Source organism: Callospermophilus lateralis, chromosome 17 (genome assembly GCF_048772815.1).
Source record: "Callospermophilus lateralis isolate mCalLat2 chromosome 17, mCalLat2.hap1, whole genome shotgun sequence".
Taxonomy (NCBI): domain Eukaryota; kingdom Metazoa; phylum Chordata; class Mammalia; order Rodentia; family Sciuridae; genus Callospermophilus; species Callospermophilus lateralis.
Window position 1 is genome coordinate 75,679,951 of NC_135321.1, and position 15,786 is coordinate 75,695,736.

Genomic DNA, 15,786 nt, shown 5'->3' on the forward strand with positions numbered 1-15,786 from the left:
TGGGGAAAAGGCACACTCACACACTGCTGGTGGGACTGCAAATTGGTGCAGCCAACTTGGAAAGCAGTGTGGAGATTCCTTGGAAAACTTAGAATAGAACCACCATTTGACTCAGCTATCCCTCTCCTCGGTCTATACCCAAATGACTTAAAAACAGCATACTACAGGAACACAGCCACATCGATGTTTATAGCAGCACAATTCACAATAGCTAAACTGTGAAGCCAACCTAGATGCCCTTAAGTGGATGAATGCATAAAAAAATGTGGCATTTATACACAATGGAATTTTACTCAGCAATAAAAGAGAATCAAATCATGGCATTTGCAGGTAAATAGATGGCATTGGAGAAGATAATGCTAAGTGAAGTTAGCCAATCCCCTAAAAACAAATGCCAAATATTTTTTCTGATATGAGGATGCTGATCCATAATAGGGGTGGGGAGAAGCATGGGAGGAATAGATGAACTCTAGATAGGGCAAAGTGGAGGAAGAGAAAGGAGGGGGCATGGGGGTAGGAAAGACGGAGGAATGAGAAGGACATCATTACCCTAAGTACATGCGTGATGACAGGAACATTGTGACTCTATTTTATGTACAACCAGAGACACGAAAAACTGTGCTCTACAGGGGAAATATGAATTGGAATGTATTCTGCTGTCATATATGAGTTAGAATAAAAAATAAATAAACTTTAAGAGAGAGAGAAGCAGATGGGGAAGGCAGGAGACCTGGGAAGGGTCCCCTCATGCCATGAATCCCTGGGGGTCCGGCTGGAAGGACTTCAGACACAGGGCCTTTGGGGCCCAGCCAGCAGGGAGGAAGCTGCCCTGAGCTCCATGTCTGTCTCCCCCTGTCAGGGGCCCCCTCCCCCTGCCAGGGGCCCCCTCCCCCTGCCAGGGCCCCCCTTACCCAAGGGGAAGGAGTGTGACACCTGGGCTATGGATGAGGCAGGTCTAAACTCAGCTGCACACAATAAGGTGCAAGAGTGTCCTATATCCCTCTCTATTCTCTCTCTCTCTCTCTCTCTCTCTCTTTCTCTCTCAAACTCAGGGCCTTACACACACTATGCTGTACCACTGAGCTACACCCTGGCCCCTTATTTCTATTTCATGAAAAACTAAATTGAGAGTCTGAATTAAGTCTCCATCAAACTGGAGGATTCCTCTCTGCACATACTTTCAATAGATAACTGACACAAACACTATGTAATTGACTTATTTATTATGTTCATTGTGTATAATCTGTTCTCCATGGAAACTGGGAATGGAACCACCATTTGACCCAGCTCTCCCTCTCCTCATCGTACACCATAGCTAGAACGGGATCCTCACAGGCAAGAGATCTTTGTTTTGTTCACTGATGTACCTGTGACACAATACATAATTATGGAATTAATAGACAAACAGTTAATTTGGGCTTTTGTTATTATTACAATTTTTATCTGTAGTTTGCTTTTTTAAAAAATATAAAATTGAATGTCATTGTTTTTCAGTTTATCAAGGTGTCAATATGCCATTTTACTTATTGCCATGGGGTATTATATAGATATATTTTCTAATATAATATTTCTAATAAATAGCCATCTCAGAAGCTATTTTTATAATAAGCTTTACAATTTGATCCATATCCTTCCTTTGGTGAGGATTTGTGCATTCATAATTTACTGAAAGGAGTCTATATTTTTCTTGTCATTAATATACATATTATATATATTAAATATATATTTTAAAAATATATATATGTTGTTTATGCTGGGTTTTCCATGCTTCATTAAATGAAGTGACTTTATTTTGTGTTATGAAAAGATATATATATATATATATATATATATATATATATATATATATACACATAGCATAATAATAATATGGATAATGATTCAAAGAATGAGAAAGAGAAAATAAAGCACAGTGAACCTAAGTTCCTTGCACAAAGTACCTTCCAAGCAAGAAGCAGAGATAAAATTTTGGTATTTCTTTGAAGGAACTGTTCTGAGAATGAGATATTCCTAGAAGATGATTTTTAAGAAACGCCAAAATCTACCAACAGCCTTTAAATTGCAGAATGAAGCCCAAGTCATTCAAAGAATTGTGCAGACACAGGCAAAAGACTTGGTTTCAAAGTAAGGGACACAGGCGCTTCCCCTGGGAGCCCTGTGCCACCTGTATCAGGAAGCTGTCCCTCCTGTGCTGAGGTGGGGTGCAGGCAGGTAGGTAATCTCACCTGCTGCTTTGGACCCCGACTGCCTGCAACCTGACCTTGGAGTCGACTGTGGTGTAGTGTTGAGGGGATCAACCTGCAAGGCCTGGCTCCCTCATCTCTAAAAGCCAGTGATGCTAGTGGCTAGTGCCAACCCAGGGACTAATATGACACTGTCCTAGAAGCAGATTACTCCAGAGCTGACCCTCAGTATTGGTTACTATTCAGAATATCACCTGCTCATGGCCCCAGCCTCCCATGACTTGCTGGGAAGGTTAGCAGTGGTACTGAAGAAGAGGAGGTTCGGGCCCTGGCATCCTTTGTTAATCTAATGAGTATATAAATTCTCCAACTAGAAAAAGAAAGCGAGTAAAAATGATTTCTAAATTCATTTAAAAGATTCAAATTCTAATGAAGAACCTGTGGCTGAATGAATTCATGATTCCCTCTTCTCCATGTCCAGATTTTTGGGTGACTGTGCCCCTAGGTCCCATCCCCTGGCCTCTGAATCTGTAACAAGGACTGCATGTGCTCTGATGCAGTTGAGTCCAACTTCTTCTCTTGCTAACTTCATCTTTGTGACATTGGACCCCTGCCTGACTTCTGCTTTGCTTAAGTTCCTCATTTTTCTTTTGTTCTCCCTGGAAATGTTGTTCACCATGTGTAGAAGCAGTCTCCAATCCCTTTGGGGGGGACTGAGAGTGACCATGTGGGGTATTAGACAAAATTCTCAGCATTCCACAGCATCTGTGGGCAGGGCAGGTGGAGCTGACAGTTGTTCCCTTTACCACGAGACTGAGCAGCTCGAAGCTGGGCTTGGTGAATCACGGAGCTGTTTCTCCTGCCTTCCTGCTGCTGCTGACACCACTTGAGCTACCCAGAAGCAGCCGCTGAGGATTCTGGCTGCTGCCTGGCTTTATCTTGTGTTTGATGGGGGATTTGTGCTGTGATCCCTTCAGAGACCAGGGCCTGCTGGCTGCATCCCCACACTGGTTTGGGGGTTTGGGGTCCTACCATTTGTCCCTGGATAAAGGACACACAGGTCAGATGAGAAGTTCCCAGGGGTTGGCCTTTAGTCAAAGCAGGCTGAAGAATCAGATGGACTATGGGGTTTTCTGGTCATAGAGAAGCTTTAGAATCCAATCATTCCTCGTGTGTTACTTGGGTTCTTCAGGGCGACAGAGAGGCAGATTAGAACGAATTGACCGGCATGATTACGAAGGCTGAGATGTTCTGTGACCTGAAAAGCTGATGGTGTAATGAGGTCCAATTAGAGAGTCTGAGAACCAGGGCAGCCAGGGTCATAAATCCAGGGCAGGAGAAGACTGATACCGTAGCTCAAGCAGGCAGGAAGCAGGACGGGTGAATTCCTCCTTCCTTTGCCTTTATGACCCATCCAGACCCCCAAAGGATTGGATGAGGTGCATCCACAGAGGAGAGAGAATTTTGCTTTACTCAGTTCACCCTCTCAAACGCTGACCTCCACTGGAAACACTTTCACAGACACACCCAGAGATAATGCTAAGTCAAATATCTGGGCACCCCGTGATCCAGTCAAGTTGACACGTGCAATTATCACATCTCACTTAAAGTCTTCCTCCAAATTCTAGGCCGTCTCTTTAATACTCTATGGTTTTAAAACATGTAATGACTCATCCTGGTCATAGAGTTACGTATTAATTGAAAACAAATAGTTCAGTTGGGTATTCAAAGCCACAGAGGCTCCAGTGTACTCTCCACGAGTTGGCTGTGCCTTTGGCTATTTCTCACTCCACGTTGAGCTGCTTTTGCTCTGGGATTGTGGGGTGGGCATTTAAGACTGTTGGCTTCCCTTGAAACAGTCTTAGGGAACCTGATAAGTGCTTTCTTCAGAAGTGTCTTCAGAATACAATGACTTCCTGAAAATCCTTGGGATGTTAAGTGACTTCAAGGATCACCAATAATTCTATGTCAATGGAAGGCCCTCCAGGGTCCCCCCGTCCCCATTCTACCTGCTCCATGGATCACACAAGTTCACTGTCCACACACAGAAGGGGTGACACAAGGAATTGTTTGAACAACTCTCATATTCTTTTTGCACATTTTCCTGGTTTAGTAATATTAACCCTGTGTAGCCTGCAAATACTTCCTTTTCCTAGGCGTCCACCATGCAGGAACCCACCTTGACTTAGCAGGTGATGTCGCTATTATGTTGCCTCTCCCAGTAGCAAAAGGAGGGTCGATGCCTTTGGAAAGTGTCCTAGGGAGTGACAGCCCTTTTCTTCCCTGGGGACCCTGTGCACAATCCTGGTATGGTTAAGAAGACCCAGACAACGAGATGTGAGGACATGCAACACAGCCAGGCCAGCTAGTGCAGAGGGACGTGGCTCTGAGCGTGGTCTGCAGATAACTCCCTGTAAATACATGTGAGTGTTTCTCAACAGATGAGTGAAGTCAAGTTTGGGCCTTCAGCTAGGGGGTGAGAGGCATAGAGTCAAAGAGATTCCACAGAGAATTCAACAGTGGAAGCAGTCACCCCCTGCCCAGTGGGCAGCTCAACCCACCTCCCTGGGGCCCACTGCTCCCTTTTCTGTAAGCAAAGTGGGTGAACCATGTCCTTTGACAGAACACATTGTAGAAAGAGTGTTGCTTGAATTTTCTGCAACATTTTGTTACGAACATTTTCAAACATGCTACAAAGTTGAAATAATTTTGCAGGGAACTCCCAGTTCTCCACATCCTAAATCTCCTTGTTATTTGTGCACGGCCAATGCTCTCTGACCTTGGATGGTTTGACTTAGCATCTTTCAGTTCAATGGGAGAACAAAAGTGATACCTATCCAGTTGAAACCATGCTGCGAATTCCCTGGATAGAAATATATGCTACAGGGTCTCTCACCATGCTGGGCAGTGGCAGTGAACGGATGTCCCGGTCAGCCACAAGGTCCTGAGGGACCGCAGCAGGTGAGGAGGGCCTGACCACATTCCACGGTGGGAGGTGGTTTAGCCAGGGTGGATTTGGGGGATAAAAAACAGATGTCAGAGGGACAATTCAGGAGGGGACCCAAAGGACAAAATCACAAAATGAAAATCAGGCTGGTGATCCAGTGAGGTTTCAGTTTGGAGGGCACGAGCCAAGAACAGGGGTCTGGTGTGAGAAAGAATGAAGTAAATAGGGTCTGTGACCATGGCCTGAGACCCAAATTAAAGGGAGGACTCGGAAAGATCTGGATCCTCTGGACAAACCATGCAGGACGCCTGGGCTCCTGGAGCTTGTGGGCAAGCACTGTACCAGACACCAGTGTCCAGGTGTGGCTGCTGTGTCCTGGCCTCTTAGCGGGGAACATTGATTCGTGGTGGCGTTGCATGGTCTGAGCAGCATGCAAAGACCACTCTGCATTTGGGTCTCTAGGAGGAAAGATCTGCCCATTAAATGGGAACCAACACTATACCAAAGAAGTTTTCGGCAATTTTAAGTTTGAGAGCTTCTTGGGTAAACGGAACAAAATTCTTTACTACAGAATTTCTTAGATGCTTGAATCAACATTGTGTTGGTGCCTTTGCAAGAGGTGACCAGGAAGAGGGAGAGATGAGCTCCGGCTGGTTGGTGCAGAGGACAGGTGATCTGGAGGGAGATCGGAACTCCTTAATGAAAAATGGTCCTGGGATTATTTGTGTATTTCAACCCCATGTTACCCTGTAACATTCCAAATCGACCTCCACAATTTCTTGTACACAGGTTTAAGTAGATGAATATTTGTTGCCTAAATAAATGCTTCCAGGATCAAAAAAAAAAAAAAAAATCAACTGAAGCATGGCTAGAAGCATGGCTAGCTACTATTCAAGTAGTGTGGCTGGGCTTGGTGGCCCACACTTGTAATTCCAGCTACTCAGGAGGTTGAGGCAGGAGGATCACAAGTTCAAAGGCTCAGCAACTTAGAGAGACTCTGTCTTAAAAATCAAACAAACAAACAAACAAAAGGCTGGGGCTGCAGGATGGGAACACCCTTGGGTTCCATCTGCAGCGTCACACACACACACACAAACAGCGTGACTGTTTTCTATCATTCCCTTGGTGATCCATCGTTAATGCAGTTTCTTTAAAACAAACAAGTCAGACCTAATCTTCCTGGGGCAGGGGCAAGGATAGGAAGAGATCGTGAGGGTGGGCTTTAGGTATCTAGAAGAACATTAAAGTAGTGTCATATATAGTTGTAGATGGACACAATACCTTTATTTATTTATTTTTTGATTATTTGTATAGGGTGCCGAGGATCGAACCTAGTGCCCACCACAGGGGCAGCTGGGTGTTCACACACCAGCCCCACCCATCTAGGGCTGAGGGCGGGTCCTGCCTGCAGGGTGTTGATTTCCTGCCACTTGGCCACCTGCTGCACATGTGGGTAAAGTGGGCTCCAGATCTGTGGGTGCAGGACTTGAGGGAGCTGAGCAGGGTGCTCAGGAGTCTTCTAAATCCAGACAAGACATTGCATACTGATTGATCGATCCATCGATCGATTGATTCATTCATTCATTGAGGTCTTGCTGTGGTGTTCAGGCTGGCAAAATCCCGGGCTCAGGCTGTCTTTCTGCCTCAGCCTCCCAAGTACACATTGCACGTGTGAAACGCTTCTGTTGCTCTAGATTTATAGCGTAAAATTTGGGAGACATAATCTCTTGAGAAAGTGCTCTGCCTCTCAGTTTCCTTTCTTCTCTGTTCTCCTCTTCAAAGGAGCAGCGAGGTGCAGGAGGGGCCTTCAAAGGAGAAAGGAAATAGCATCGCGTCTGATGGTCGTAAGACCCCACCTGGCCTCTCATTCTTGTGTGGCCTGTGTCCAGACATGCACCTGCGAGAGTGTTATGGGGCGCCTCCAGCTTCCCCGGTATGTGCCTACACCCCCACTGGGGTCCTTGATCCCAACTCCTTGCTGCGAGTCCAAGGCTCTGGTGCTCTTGAATGTTGCTGATGGACTTAACTCTGGTGTCTATGTCCCGCCATCTCCCTCATCTCTCCTGTCACCTCTCTAGAGCCCTTGGGGACTTCTGAATCCTCTTAGGACTCACGTAAGCCACGAGAAGGCAGGTCACCATCCTGGCTAATTCATCTGCCTGTCTTAATCCAGCAGTACGGGGCACTTCCAGGAGCACCGCCCTGGGACTCCAAATAGAGAATGAGGAGCTGTTTTCTTTGTTTTGAGGTTTCTCATTCAATGCCTGCTGCGCCTGATGGCATCCCTGTCTATGCACCTCAGGGAAGAATAGCTGGGCATGTGACTTTTGGCCACATTTCTACCCTGCCCCCCATCACTTTAAGGAAATCTGAGAGGGTAGATCTTTACTTTGTATAATATCCTTCCCTTACAATTCTGGCTCATGCTAAGCTTAAATTTTGCACTGTCCAGACCTGGCTATTAATGGAAACTTAAAAAGGAAAAATTGAAAATCTTTCCTTTACAAAAGGAATGTTTTGCTGCAGATTTGAAAATGCTGTTTAGATGCTGGAGTGTAATATTGAATCTTTCTTCCTCTTCACATGGTAGCAAACTTAAGTATCCCGGAAGCAAATAAATGCTTCTGCCATTGTAAGGGGGAAATCAGCACGAACAAATATAAAAGAGAGGAAAAAAACATAAATATTGTCCCTATTTTGCTAGAGCCTATATTTTTTTTTAAAAAAGCAATTTTATGTTCAGAAAAAAATCCAATCAATCTTGTCTATTCTCTTTGCCATTCCCCTACATCCATCCCTTGAATGTTCCATAAATTCAGTTTTTCAAGTAGCATGTATCAGTCACAATGCTATCCTCTTTAAGAAAGAGGAAACCAGCTCAGACTGGTTTCAACAGGGTCTGCTAGCTTCAGCAATATTGATGAAGCAGCCCAATAGATTGGCCCAGGACACAGGATCTCTCCATCCCCTGCCATCAACACGGGTCATCCTTCTGGGGCTCTTGCCATTCCAGGCACTATATGTCCAGATGCAGAAATTCCAGAGGGAGGAAGGAGTCTTCCCTTGCTGCATCTCCCTCCAAACAGGAAGACCTCTGCTGCAGACATGAGTGCATCCCAGTTACCACCTTTCAAGATGGCGGCCTTCGTTGGAATCTCAGAAAAAGTGATTGTCAACATGAAGCCAAGTGACAATACTAGAGCTGCCACAGCAGGTGGTAGAAGGGATTGATGAGCTCAGAGAAATGGCCATGATAGGGAAAAGCCATCACCTTTGTCAAAAGCAGTCAGAACTGCCTGGGGGGAAGGGCATCATTGAGGAGCTCAGGGATGAGTCCTTCCTTGTCGGAGGGAGGCTCAGGAGAGGAGATGCTACCGTGGAATTGAGCTCCCTATAGCCATGGAAATGACAAGATAAAAAGAAATAATAGAGAGCAGGCCATGTGGTGCTCAGCTGCAAAAAGCAAGGTGGGGGCAGTGGTCATAACAAACAATGAGGGTGGAAGGCAGCCCGTGGGGGCCCTGATCTTCAGAGAAACACGGTCTTCCTGGGAACAAGAGAGAGGGGCAGCCCAGAAGCAGATTGCCTCATTCATAAATTCAAAAGAAACCAAGGATCATAGAACATGGCTGAGGACAGCTCCCAATACACGTTATAATCCCTTGCACAGAATTTGGATCTAAATGACCCCTTAGCCCCAAATCCATGCCCAGGGACCCACGAAACTTCACATATTTAGAATAATCACTCACCTAGTTCAGGGATTACCAAGCTCGAACCTGCTCACCAAATCCAGCCCATGCCTGGTTCTGTGTGTCCTGAGCACCTAGTAATATCTTGGGCTGCCCTTGTGCTCTCACACAGAGCTGGACTGGACAGCCCACACAGCCAACAGTATTGACTGCTGAGACCTTGACAGAACACACTTGCTGACCCTTGCCCTCCTTCTTTCTCCAAGGGCTCTGTGGCAATTTACTCAGTTGACACTACTCAGGGGAAAGGGGAATATACGTGGACACATCAGGTACTGCTGGACACAGTGTCAGATTTGACGCTGATAACCGAAACCCGAATCATCTTCCTGTCCCTTCTATTAGAGGTGAGGCACATGGCCACATGGAATTCTGGCCGGCATCCTTCTCATGGGGGCCCACTGGGGCTGCAGATCCATTTGCCAAACATTTGACAGGCTCCTGAAGATATAATTGAGCTATGTAGTTGGCAGAATCCTCACAGCAGGTCTCTGTCCTGTGATGAGAGGGTCGTCAAATTGGGGAGACCAGGTAGAAACCACTGCTGCCAGTCACCCCTATTTCAATCAAGATAGCAAATATTATAATCCTGGGGAGAATGGCAGATTAATGTCACCACTAGAGACCTAAAGGATGTGTAGCAATGATTACCGTCGTGTTTCTATTTAATTCACTAACTGCTCCCTACAAAAATAAGAAGTTCCTGACAGATGACAGAGGAATACCCCAAATATCCCCAAATAGTAACATCAATTAGAACTATGCTAGACGTAGTTATTTTCCATGAACCAAAAGAGCTTCGAGTGCGAGATATGCAGCCAATGTTCTGGTGAATGCTTTCTTTTTCCATCCCTAGGAAGAAAGAAGGCAGGAGCTAGTCCCATTAAAATGGGATGGACAGGAGCACATGAATGAGTGGTAGGCTAGCAGACTGCTCCTGAGGACATCTGGGGAGAAGACAGATGGACGAATCAGTAGGGTGGGCGTGAAGTGTGCAAAATCTCTTTCTCACCTGCCAATACCCACTGCAGAGCGTGCCCTGTGGCAACCATCAGGGTGGCAGCCTGAGCATCACCCAGCTTCTAATATCGGCCACCCTGGGTTAGTGTCCTGCACGTATGAAGGGGGTGGAACTGACACCTGGGACTAATGGAACTGGCCTCTCCTAACCTCAGACGACACTGTCAAAACACCAAGCTGGACCACAGCACCCCTCAAGTAGGTCCAGCCACCGCTTGGTGTCGGCTTGAGTGCGTTTGACCCCTTTCCTTCACGGAAAGAGGCTTTTCTTGACAAAGTTGGATTCATATTCTAGAGAAGGGCTTGACTTTCCTGCCTATAGCGCCTCACCCTGCATGAAGGCATGTTGGCTGGATACTACACAACATTCTCTCAGACAAAGGAAACCACTCCACAGTGATTGGTGGGGAGCCAAGGGCATAGGACCCCTCACCCAGGAGATGTGGCTGAGTCAGAAGAGCTAAAGAGATTTGAGCAGGCCCAGAGCAAGGCCAGCTTGGAGATGGCTCTCAGCAGGAATGGACTTCCTCCTCCAGACCGTGCTACATGCCCTAAGTCAATGATCATTTCATGATGCTGGATTCCCATGAGGTAGGACACAAGTCTGGGAACCAGGAGGTAAAAATTGATGTCAATCTGCTTACCACCCTCTCTGGACCCACCAGTGGAATAATTTGCATTTCCTTTCCTAGCATCTTTGGGTTCTGTGGATCTAGAGATCTTAGTGTTAGAGGGGAAATGTCTCCACCAGGGGTCTTACAGAGCAAGAGTCCCAAGAATCTTAAGCTTTGCTAGCTGCCTGGCCAAGGTGAATTTTTCATGCCAATGGACCAGGAGGGAAGTAGAAGAGTCAAATAACCTGGCAGGGCATGATTGGCCCTGACTACCAAAGGGAGTAGAATAACTGCGCACGATAGGGACAGACAAGACAATGTTGGCATCCACATGGAACTTCCTACCTAATTTTGATGGTAAACAGACAATGCATTGGGTGAGCACAAGTTCAGAACTCATGGGATGCCACATGAGGCGGGTCACCTAGACTAGCAGAACACAAGCCAAAAGGGTAAAGGAGTCAGGGTGGACAGTGGAGTAGGAGATGAAAAGTGTCAGTTGGGGCCTGGAGACAAGTTGCAGGGGTTGAAGCTGTGGTACCTCCCATTCCTTATCCTTTGGCTTCTTCCCTAGGAGGAGATTGTCCTAGACGGAGTGAACTTAATCCACACAGCAAGGGAGGCTGAGCAGAGCAGAGACACACTGCAGAGCCCCGCGGCACCCAGAGCACCTCAGCACTGAGTCACTTCTTCCCCAAGCTGCTGCTGGTCCTAGCTGTTGATGGCTTGGAGCTGAGCATCTCCTAAGGACAGTGTCACATAATCCAGATGATGTCCATTCCCCAGAGACCCCTCACACTCATGCTGCCTCCTATCCACCCTGAGAATCCATGCATAACACAAGACCTGGCAATAGCCATGTCCAAAGACACAGGGAGCACATGCTCACTCCTGCTTTCCATTTGTGATGGCCGCAAAGGGTCACCACAGATCCACTGATGCTTTTGGGTTGGCCGAGGTCTTTGCAGAAACTATATCCCAGCTGAATTTTTCCCTTAGCCCACTTGTTTATGGTTGTTGTTCTCAATAAATCAGCTGCTTGTGAACCTCTATTTCTGGCCCCTTTTCCAGAGAACCCAGCTGAAGCCAAAAATCCCACAAGAAACATCCCCAATGAGAAGTCTCCCCCTCTCGTGGGATAGAATTGGATCATACGCCCATTCTCCAACAAGTGACCCACAAGAAGAGTAAGTTTTTATTCTTGGATCAAACCGATCGTCTGGGGATAGAACAGACGTTAGGAGGTGACCAAACTGGCCAGGTGTTCTTGGAAGTGTTGGGGAGTCAGTGAATAGCACATCAATCTCTCCAGCAAAACTTCCTGCACCATCATGGAACTGGGACGCACCACATCTGCCCTCCCTTGATCCTTTGTGGCACTGAGCAGTACAATGTGCTGCTTGCTACCGTGGGGACCTGGCTCCCAGCACAGCTGAGCAGCTGCTTCAGTGGGCCAGAGGCTTGCGTACGTAAGGCTTTGTGCCTGCAAACCAAAACATACGTGTGCACATTTCAATTCCTAAACGCACAGCCACCCTCCATCCAAATAAACCTCAAACATTTAATGCTTTCCTTTGAAAATGGAAAAGAAAAAAGAATTCAGGCCTCCACCCTTCCTGCCTAGTGAGACCATTAACGTCACATTAAGATTTTAAGAGGACAAAGCTGGATGGATGTCTGTTGGTGTGTGACACAGCAAGTCCCACTGTGTGTAACCACCCTGGGACTCTCATGTAGAGGATGTCACAGGAGTTTTAGAAGGTGAGACCGGGTAGCCAAATGTGTGCCGTTGTGCTGGGTTTCTTTGCTCAGGGTCCTCTGAGAGCATCTGATTTCACGTCTCAAAAATGCCTGTGGGAGACACGGCCTGCGTGACCTCAGGAAACCTCTGGTAGTGAACGCTGTGCTTCCCTCTTATTTGCAAGTGGACGCTGTGAGCTGTTCAGATGATACAGCAGAACCCAACCCGCCAATGTGCATGTCATGTGATTAGAAGATTCTAGTGTTATATAAACATGCACCAAGTGCTTCCTGCCACAGAACAAGTTTTCTGCATGAGGGGTTTGTTTCTCTTTCCAACTCAGGAATCAGAATTAAGAGTGTTTTTTTTGGTTTTTTTTGGTGTGTGTGTATGTGTGTATGTGTGTGTGTGTGTGTGTGTGTGTATGTGTGAAATAGTGTGTCTACTTGTGCTTGATGCGAGGGAAAGGGAGAAGGTCAGTGAGCTATAAGAGGTGTCAGGGCTCCTATCAGGTGGGGTAGATTCGCCCCTGAAAACTGAGCCCCACCAGGTCAGTATTCTATTGTGCTCTGAATGCTTACCAGAGTCTCTATTTTAGGATTGTCCTGTTTTCATTTCTTGGCAATCTGTTTCATTAGGAATATTCATCGGTTAAGTACCTAAGAAGATCAACCACAGATTACTTTCTCAAAGATCTAGTGATAATGCCTTCACTCAAAAATGATAAGCAATGCATTATTAACCCTGGATATTATTATAATCATAGGCAATAAAACTGAGTTATCTTAAAGGTAGGTTTTCGGAGGTTTAGAGTCTCCCGATGATGACCTTCTGATAGTTTGTGTTCCTTTTTGGGTTGTGAGTTTGCAGACTTTAATGGCCCAGATGAGCCAGGAGCTAGAGGTGTCTCCAAAGGGTGAGATTTCATGAGGATTGTCCAGGAGGACAGAAAAATAGGCCTCATGGTGGGTGTGCACGATCCAAATAAAGTTCAAAGCACACAGGAATCAAAGAGGGCTTGGAAGAAGGAATCCAGCTCCCAGTGAAGCTGTTCACTGACCTCTAACTAGTAGCGCCTAAGAGCACACAAGCCACGCGGCTGTAACTAACACCTTGTGACCTGTGAAGGTGCTGTGTTGCTGAATACTTGAAGGTCCTTCTCAGCTCTCATCCCAGGATACTGTTTTAAGAAAAGCCTAAACAGTCTTATTGCTTTTCTGTGAAGGGCACGTGGCAAGATGTCCAGGAACCGCCCATGGGGATGCCAGGTCTCCACCTTGGTTGGAACTAGTGTTGATCTAAACCTTCACCTAAGGCTTCCTTTGGAGTTAAACATTGAAAATGTTGCTTTTCCCCTCATGCTTAGGGAGTGTGCAGTGGCTGCTATGCAGGGGCGAGGCACATATTTAAGGTTACAGTGTGCTAAGATCTCCTAGAGCCAAGACTTACCAGCGATTAAAGCAATTAAGCTACCGAATGTCTCTCTCTCTGGGCATTCGCTCTGAGAGAAATGCAACCTTGAAGGAAATGGCTAGGAGGCAGGAGGAAAATATTTTCAAGTGGACAAGGTCTTAGAGATATAAGAGGCTTCAGCTATGCCTTGCTCAGGAAGATTTTCAGTGGACCAGAGAGGGAATACGGCATCAGGGTGACCAGGTATGGAGGATCCGTAAGAATTCAGTGCTGGGGTGTGTGGCCAGAACCATGACCCCCGGGATCACCCCATTCCCCGTCCCCACCAGGGAAATCTGCAGGTACAGCAAAGGCTGATAGTAGTCACATCCCCAAACCAAAGTCTGTGGCCTGGATTTCCACAGATGGCCGTCATTTCATTGCTGCTTTCCCTCACCTACAAGTTGCAAAGATGATTCTGTCATCAAAATCCAGTTGATAGTCTTCACAGAATCCCATCCTATTCTAATAGGATTTCTAGGCAAATTTCCTTGAATGATGGCTGCCTCGTTGGTCTGGAGTCCTAGAGACAAATTGGGAATTCAGAGTCACCCCATAGACAAAGGTTCCCAGCACTGAATAATTTAAGGGCAGTGCTACTGGGTTGTGCCGACGAATCATAGACTGTTATATCCACCTCAGCCATCTTCTAAGTTTGTACGTTTCAGCCTGATCCCATCGCAATCGTATTTGAAAAGAGGGTCTCTATAGGATCAGGTCATAAGGGTGGGTTCCTGATCTAATAGCATGAGTGTCCTTATAAGAGATACCAGAGAATTCTCTCTCTCTCTCTCTCTCTCTCACTCTCTGTGTATCTCTGTCTCTCTCCCCACGCACACATGGAGAGGTTGCATGAGCACCTTGTGAAATGAAAACTGCCTGCGAATCAAAGAAGAGAGTAAATAATGGAACTACTTTGCCAGCACCTCGATCGTGGACTTACCAACCTTCAAAACTGAGAACAGTTTTCTGTTGTTTAAACCGTTCCGTCTTATGGTATTTTGTTTCAACAACCCGAGCAGATGGACACACGACTTGGCCTTTCCCTTCAGTGGCTGAGGTGCTCATGATAAGTCTGATGACTCTAGAGAGAGATTGGCCATTTGGTGATGACTGCTATGCGCCCGGCGTTGCTGATAGCTTCTCATTTTTTCCTTTCATGGCGGGTGCTTTTCCTTCTGTGCTTGCTGTGTTGGTCTGTGATGAGCAGGGAATCCTGTGTGTGACTATGAGGACATGTGCTGGGCTCAGGTGGACTGACGTGACATCACTCTGTTGAAGCCAGGACAGGGAAATTGGGTGGCAGCCTCAGTTTGATAGATTTTAATTCCCTTTGGATTCACATACATTTGGCAGCTTTTATTTCTCTTTCATTCTAGCATTTCGGAGCATGTGAGGATAATTTGGGTAAAAGTTGATGCTATAACTCTCTTGGGATCATGCGTCTAACCATGCTGTCTTTGGAACAAGGCGTCCCAGTAGGAAATTGTGTCATGAGTCTCTCTATCCATGGGAACTGTGGGGCAGGATGAAGGAAGTCCCACTGGCAGACCTTGCATGCTGTGACTCTCTTGTGTCTTAAACCATTTTCCTCAACTGAGTCTAGAGAATCCTAGAAGGTTCTGTCTTCAGTAGGTGATGTCTCACCCACTAGGCACCTTGGCCCACCTGAATGGGGAGGTGAGGTATAATAGGGACAGGATTCTGCCACACAGGCCTTGGGACAGGTGCCCAGACAGGAAACAGGGCTTCCAGGATAGGGTCAGAGATGAGGAAATGAGAGAAAGGGGCCATTCCAAACCACTTCTTTCAGCAGGATTTGGATCTGGATTTGGATAGCATCTCACGGCATTTTCCATGTGACAGGCTCATGCACAGACCTGAGTTTCCCCTGCTGGTGTCCCTCACTTCCTCTCTCTTTATTTTCTCCTATTACAGTTCATATCAGTGACTGACCACACTGTGTAGACTGTATATGTTGCTACTGGCCCGAGGGCAGAGGAAGGAGCTACAGCTTCCATTTTGGCCCTGGGAATTTCTTACCCTTAAAAGGTGCCAAGTTGGCTTTGCCTGTTGC

General features: G+C 46.5%; 1 long non-coding RNA gene across 1 annotated transcript; it reads right to left on the reverse strand.

Moving 5' to 3' along the window:
• Nucleotides 1-11,868: 11,868 nt before the first annotated feature.
• LOC143382806 (uncharacterized) lies at nucleotides 11,869-15,561 on the reverse strand. Its single transcript, XR_013089042.1, has 3 exons — nucleotides 14,657-15,561; nucleotides 14,107-14,232; nucleotides 11,869-12,916 (listed from the first exon to the last, which is right to left on the reverse strand). It is a non-coding gene; the product is annotated as an uncharacterized LOC143382806 (long non-coding RNA).
• Between the last annotated feature and the right edge of the window lie 225 nt (nucleotides 15,562-15,786).